This window comes from Camellia sinensis, unplaced genomic scaffold (assembly GCF_055761805.1).
Source record: "Camellia sinensis isolate YWXY unplaced genomic scaffold, ASM5576180v1 Unanchor3, whole genome shotgun sequence".
NCBI classification, from domain to species: Eukaryota; Viridiplantae; Streptophyta; class Magnoliopsida; order Ericales; family Theaceae; genus Camellia; species Camellia sinensis.
The window spans coordinates 15,271,600-15,279,145 of record NW_028129178.1 but is presented as its reverse complement, the minus strand read 5'-3'; positions in this window follow the sequence as shown (position 1 = coordinate 15,279,145).

Genomic DNA, 7,546 nt, shown 5'->3' with positions numbered 1-7,546 from the left:
CCCCCGATGGCCTATTTTCAAACTTAAGTGTTTAGGAAGTGCATTTTTTGACTTAGTTTCCAAACCGGGTGTCCCGTGCGAGTTTCGTTAGTTTCCACAACTCACGTTTGTCCCTCCCTAAGTTTTTTGAGGTGTTCCCCGGACCATCTCTTGGTTGTCACCCGATTTTGGCCCCCCCGATGCACTAATTTCAAACTTAGGTGCGAGAAATGTGCCGTTTCGGACTTAGTTTCCAAACCGGGAGTCCCGTGCTAGTTCCGTAAGTTTTCACAACTTACATCGGTCCCTCCCGGGGTGTGTGACGTGTTCCCCGGGCCTTCTCGTGACTGTTACACGATTTTGGCCCCCGACGGCTTATTTTCGAGCTTAAGTGTGAAAAAAGTGCATTTTTTGATTTAGCTCTCAAGCCGAGAGTCCCGTGCTAGTTCCGTAAGTCTCCGCAGCTTACCTCTTGGACCCTCCCGAGGTGTTTTTGGCATTTCTCGGTCCTTCTTGAGACTGTGACACGTTTTTGGCCTCCTCCCCGGTGTCCAATTTCCAAGCCTCAGCGTGGAAAAAGTGTCTCTTTCCAACTTAGTTTTCAAACCGGGAGTCTCCGTGCTAGTTCCATAAGTTTTCACAACTTTCGTCTGTCACTCCCGAGGTGTTTGAGGTTTTCCCGGCCCTTGTTGCGACTGTTACATGATTTTGGCCCCCCGATGGCCTACTTCCAAGCTTAACTGTTAGAAAAGTGTGTTTTCCGACCTAGTTTTCAAATCGGGAGTCCCCGTGCCTGTTCGTTATGTTTTCACGGCTCAAATTGGTCCCTCCTGAGATGTTCGGGGTGTTCCCCGGGCCTTCTCGTGATTGTTACACGATTCCGGCCCGCCGAAGCCTGTTTTCAAGCTTTGGTGAGAAAAGAGTACCTTTTCCGACCTAGTTTTCAAACCGGAAGTCCCGCGCTAGTTTCCACAACTTGCTTTGGTTTCTCTCGCGGTGTTGGAGGTGTTCCACGGGCCTTCTCGGGACTGGTACAGGATTTTTTTTGGCGCCCGATGGCCTATTTTTGAAACTCAAGTGTTTAGGAAGTGCATTTTTTGACTAAGTTTCCAAACCAGGAGTCCCATGCGAGTTTCGTTAGTTTCCACAACCCACGTTTGTCCCTCCCTAGGTGTTTTGAGGTGTTCCCCGGACCTTCTCTTGGCTGTCACCCGATTTTGGCCCCCCCGATGGACTATTTTCAAGCTTAGATGCGAGAAAAGTGCCGTTTCGGACTTAGTTGCCAAACCGGGAGTCCCGTGCTAGTTCCGTAAGTTTTCACAACTTACATCGGTCCCTCCCGGGGTGTTTGACGTGTTCCCTGGGCCTTCTCGTGACTGTTACACGATTTTGGCCCCCGAGGGCTTATTTTCGAGCTTAAGTGTGAAAAATGTGCATTTTTTGATTTAGTTCTCAAGCCGGGTGTCCCGTGCTAGTTCCGTAAGTCTCCGCAACTTGCCTCTTGGACCCTCCGGAGGTGTTTGGGGCATTTCTCGGTCCTTCTCGCGACTGTGACACGGTTTTGGCCCCCCCTGCGTCCTACTTCCGAGCTTAAGTGTTCGAAAAGTGTGTTTTCTGTCCTAGTTTTCAAATCGGGAGTCCCCGTGCCTGTTCGTTATGTTCTCACGGCTTACATTGGTCCCTCCTGAGATGTTCGGGGTGTTCCCCGGGCCTTCTCGTGATTCTTACACGATTCCGGCCCGCCGAGGCCTGTTTTCAAGCTTCAGTGTGAAAAAAGTACATTTTCTAACCTAGTTTTCAAACCGGAAGTCCCGCGCTCGTTTCCATAACTTACATTGGTTTCTCTCGAGGTGTTGGAGGTCTTTCACGGGCCTTCTCAGGACTGTTACACGATTTTTTTGGCCCCCGATGGCCTATTTTCAAACTTAAGTGTTTAGGAAGTGCATTTTTTGACTAAGTTTCCAAACCGGGAGTCCCATGCGAGTTTCGTTAGTTTCCACAACCCACGTTTGTCCCTCCCTAGGTGTTTTGAGGTGTTCCCCGGTCCTTCTCTTGGTTGTCACCCGATTTTGGCCCACCCGATGCACTATTTTCAAGCTTAGGTGCGGGAAAAGTGCCGTTTCGAACTTAGTTTCCAAACCGGGAGTCCCGTGCTAGTTCCGTAAGTTTTCACAACTTACATCGGTCCCTCCCGGGGTGTGTGACGTGTTCCCCGGGCCTTCTCGTGACTGTTACACGATTTTGGCCCCCGACGGCTGATTTTCGAGCTTAAGTGTGAAAAAAGTGCATTTTTTGATTTAGTTCTCATGCCGAGAGTCCCGTGCTAGTTCCGTAAGTCTCCGCAGCTTACCTTTTGGACCCTCCCGAGGTGTTTTGGGCATTTCTCGGTCCTTCTCGCAACTGTGACACGTTTTTGGCCTCCCCCCGGTGTCCTATTTCCAAGCCTAAGCGTGGAAAAACTGTCTCTTTCCAACTTAGTTTTCAAACCGGGAGTCCCCGTGCTAGTTCCGTAAGCTTTCACAACTCGCGTCTGTCACTCTCGAGGTGTTTCAGGTGCTCCCGGCCCTTGTTACGACTGTTACATGATTTTAGGCCCCCAATAGCCTACTTCCAAGCTTAAGTGTTAGAAAAGTGTCTTTTCCTACCTAGTTTCCAAATCGGGAGTCCCCGTGTCTGTTCGTTATGTTTTCACGGCTCAAATTGGCCCCTCCTGAGATGTTCGGGGTGTTCCTCGGGCCTTCTCGTGATTGTTACACGATTCCGGCCCGCCGAGTCTTGTTTTCAAGCTTCGGTGTGAAAAAGTACCTTTTCCGACCTAGTTTTCACACCAGAAGTCCCGCGCCAGTTTCCACAACTTACGTTGTTTTCTCTCGATGTGTTGGAGGTGATCCACGGGTCTTCTCGGGACTGTTGTTGGATTTTTTTGGGCCCCGATTACCTATTTTCAAACATTAAGTGTTTAGGAAGTGCATTTTTTGACTTAATTTCCAAACCGTGAGCCCCATGCGAGTTCCGTAAGTTTCACAACTCACGTTGGTCCCTCCCTAGGTGTTTTGAGGTGTTCCCCGGATCTTCTTTTGGCCCCCCCGATGGACTATTTTCAAGCTTAGATGCGAGAAAAGTGCCGTTTCGGACTTAGTTTCCAAACCAGGAGTCCCGTGCTAGTTCCGTAAGTTTTCACAACTTACATCGGTCCCTCCAGGGGTGTTTGACGTGTTCCCTAGGCCTTCTCGTGACTGTTATACGATTTTGGCCCCCGACGGCTTATTTTCGAGCTTAAGTGTGAAAAAAGTGCATTTTTTGATTTAGTTCTCAAGCTGAGTGTCCCGTGCTAGTTCCGTAAGTCTCCGCAACTTGCCTCTTGGACCCTCCGGAGGTGTTTGGGGCATTTCTCGGTCCTTCTCGCGACTGTGACACGGTTTTGGCCCCCCCTACGTCCTACTTCCGAGCTTAAGTGTTCGAAAAGTGTGTTTTCTGTCCTAGTTTTCAAATCGGGAGTCCCCGTGCCTGTTCGTTATGTTTTCACGGCTCAAATTTGTCCCTCCTGAGGTGTTCGTGGTGTTCCCCGGGCGTTCTCGTGATTGTTACACGATTCCGGCCGGCCGAGGCCTTTTTTCAAGCTTCGGTGTGAAAAGAGTACCTTTTCCGACCTAGTTTTCAAACCGGAAGTCCCGCGCTAGTTTCCACAACTTACTTTGGTTTCTCTCGAGGTGTTGGAGGTGTTTCACGGGCGTTCTCAGGACTGTTACAGGATTTTTTTGGCCCCTGATTGCCTATTTTCAAACTTAAGTGTTTAGGAAGTGCATTTTTTGACTTAGTTTCCAAATCGGGTGTCCCGTGCGAGTTTCGTTAGTTTCCACAACTCACGTTTGTCCCTCCCTAGGTGTTTTGAGGTGTTCCCCGGACCTTCTCTTGGTTGTCACCCGATTTTGGCCCCCACGATGCACTATTTTCAAGCTTAGGTGCGAGAAATGTGCCGTTTAGGACTTAGTTTCCAAACCGGGAGTCCCGTGCTAGTTCCGTAAGTTTTCACAACTTACATCGGTCCCTCCCGGGGTGTGTGACGTGTTCCCCGGGCCTTCTCGTGACCGTTACACGATTTTGGCCCCCGACGTCTTATTTTCGAGCTTAAGTGTGAAAAAAGTGCATTTTTTGATTTAGCTCTCAAGCCGAGAGTCCCGTGCTAGTTCCGTAAGGCTCCGCAGCCTACCTCTTGGACCCTCCCGAGGTGTTTTGGGCATTTCTCGGTCCTTCTTGCGACTGTGACACGTTTTTGGCCTCCTCCCCGGTGTCCAATTTCCAAGCCTCAGCGTGGAAAAAGTGTCTCTTTCCAACTTAGTTTTCAAACCGGGAGTCCCCGTGCTAGTTCCGTAAGCTTTCACAACTTTCGTCTGTCACTCCCGAGATGTTTGAGGTTTTCCCGGCCCTTGTTGCGACTGTTACATGATTTTGGCCCCGCGATGGCCTACCTCCAAGCTTAATTGTTAGAAAAGTGTGTTTTCCGACCTAGTTTTCAAATCGGGAGTCCCCGTGCCTGTTCGTTATGTTTTCACGGCTCAAATTGGTCCCTCCTGAGGTGTTCGTGGTGTTCCCCGGGCGTTCTCGTGATTGTTACACGATTCCGGCCCGCCGAGGCCTTTTTTCAAGCTTCGGTGTGAAAAGAGTACCTTTTCCTACGTAGTTTTCAAACCGGAAGTCCCGCGCTAGTTTCCAAAACTTACTTTGGTTTCTCTCGAGGTGTTGGAGGTGTTCCACGGGCCTTCTCGGGACTGGTACAGGATTTTTTTGGCGCCCGATGGCCTATTTTCAAACTTAAGTGTTTAGGAAGTGCATTTTTTGACTAAGTTTCCAAACCGGGAGTCCCATGCGAGTTTCGTTAGTTTCCACAACCCACGTTTGTCCCTCCCTAGGTGTTTTGAGGTGTTCCCCGGACCTTCTCTTGGCTGTCACCCGATTTTGGCCCACCCGATGCACTATTTTCAAGCTTAGGTGCGAGAAAAGTGCCGTTTCGGACTTAGTTTCCAAACCGGGAGTCCCGTGCTAGTTTCGTAAGTTTTCACAACTTACATCGGTCCCTCCCGGGGTGTGTGACGTGTTCCCCGGGCCTTCTCGTGACTGTTACACGATTTTGGCCCCCGACGGCTGATTTTCGAGCTTAAGTGTGAAAAAAGTGCATTTTTTGATTTAGTTCTCAAGCCGAGAGTCCCGTGCTAGTTCCGTAAGTCTCCGCAGCTTACCTTTTGGACCCTCCCGAGGTGTTTTGGGCATTTCTCGGTCCTTCTCGCGACTGTGACACGTTTTTGGCCTCCCCCCGGTGTCCTATTTCCAAGCCTAAGCGTGGAAAAACTGTCTCTTTCCAACTTAGTTTTCAAACCGGGAGTCCCCGTGCTAGTTCCGTAAGCTTTCACAACTCGCGTCTGTCACTCCCGAGGTGTTTGAGCTGCTCCCGGCCCTTGTTACGACTGTTACATGATTTTAGGCCCCCGATAGCCTACTTCCAAGCTTAAGTGTTTGAAAAGTGTCTTTTCCTACCTAGTTTCCAAATCGGGAGTCCCCGTGCCTGTTCGTTATGTTTTCACGGCTCAAATTGGCCCCTCCTGAGATGTTCGGGGTGTTCCTCGGGCCTTCTCGTGATTGTTACACGATTCCGGCCCGCCGAGGCCTGTTTTCAAGCTTCGGTGTGAAAAGAGTACCTTTTCCGACCTAGTTTTCAAACCAGAAGTCCCGCGCTAGTTTCCACAACTTACGTTGTTTTCTCTCGATGTGTTGGAGGTGATCCACGGGCCTTTTCGGGACTGCTGTTGGATTGTTTTGGGCCCCGATTACCTATTTTCAAACTTTAAGTGTTTAGGAAGTGCATTTTTTGACTTAATTTCCAAACCGTGAGCCCCGTGCGAGTTCCGTAAGTTTCACAACTCACGTTTGTCCCTCCCTAGGTGTTTTGAGGTGTTGCCCGGACCTTCTCTTGGCTGTCACCCGATTTTGGCCCCCCCGATGCACTATTTTCAAGCTTAGGTGCGAGAAATGTGCCGTTTAGGACTTAGTTTCCAAACCGGGAGTCCCGTGCTAGTTCCGTAAGTTTTCACAACTTACATCGGTCCCTCCCGGGGTGTGTGACGTGTTCCCCAGGCCTTCTCGTGACTGTTACACGATTTTGGCCCCCGACGGCTTATTTTCGAGCTTAAGTGTGAAAAAAATGCATTTTTTGGTTTAGCTCTCAAGCCGAGAGTCCCGTGCTAGTTCCGTAAGGCTCCGCAGCCTACCTCTTGGACCCTCCCGAGGTGTTTTGGGCATTTCTCGGTCCTTCTTGCGACTGTGACACGTTTTTGGCCTCCTCCCCAGTGTCCAATTTCCAAGCCTCAGCGTGGAAAAAGTGTCTCTTTCCAACTTAGTTTTCAAACCGGGAGTCCCCGTGCTAGTTCCGTAAGCTTTCACAACTTTCGTATGTCACTCCCGAGGTGTTTGAGGTTTTCCCGGCCCTTGTTGCGACTGTTACATGATTTTGGCCCCCCGATGGCCTTCCTCCAAGCTTAATTGTTAGAAAAGTTTGTTTTCCGACCTAGTTTTCAAATCGGGAGTCCCCGTGCCTGTTCGTTATGTTTTCACGGCTCAAATTGGTCCCTCCTGAGGTGTTCGTGGTGTTCCCCGGGCGTTCTCGTGATTGTTACACGATTCCGGCCCGCCGAGGCCTTTTTTCAAGCTTCGGTGTGAAAAGAGTACCTTTTCCGACCTAGTTTTCAAACCGGAAGTCCCGCGCTAGTTTCCACAACTTGGTTTGGTTTCTCTCGAGGTGTTGGAGGTGTTCCACGGGCCTTCCAGGGACTGGTACAGGATTTTTTTGGCGCCCGATGGCCTATTTTCAAACTTAAGTGTTTAGGAAGTGCATTTTTTGACTAAGTTTCCAAACCGGGAGTCCCATGCGAGTTTCGTTAGTTTCCACAACCCACGTTTGTCCCTCCCTAGGTGTTTTGAGGTGTTCCCCGGACCTTCTCTTGGCTGTCACCCGATTTTGGCCCACCCGATGCACTATTTTCAAGCTTAGGTGCGAGAAAAGTGCCGTTTCGGACTTAGTTTCCAAACCGGGAGTCCCGTGCTAGTTCCGTAAGTTTTCACAACTTACATCGGTCCCTCCCGGGGTGTGTGACGTGTTCCCCGGGCCTTCTCGTGACTGTTACACGATTTTGGCCCCCGACGGCTGATTTTCGAGCTTAAGTGTGAAAAAAGTGCATTTTTTGATTTAGTTCTCAAGCCGAGAGTCCCGTGCTAGTTCCGTAAGTCTCCGCAGCTTACCTTTTGGACCCTCCCGAGGTGTTTTGGGCATTTCTCGGTCCTTCTCGCGACTGTGACACGTTTTTGGCCTCCCCCCGGTGTCCTATTTCCAAGCCTAAGCGTGGAAAAACTGTCTCTTTCCAACTTAGTTTTCAAACCGGGAGTCCCCGTGCTAGTTCCGTAAGCTTTCACAACTCGCGTCTGTCACTCCCGTGGTGTTTGAGGTGCTCCCGGCCCTTGTTACGACTGTTACATGATTTTAGGCCCCCGATAGCCTACTTCCAAGCTTAAGTGTTAG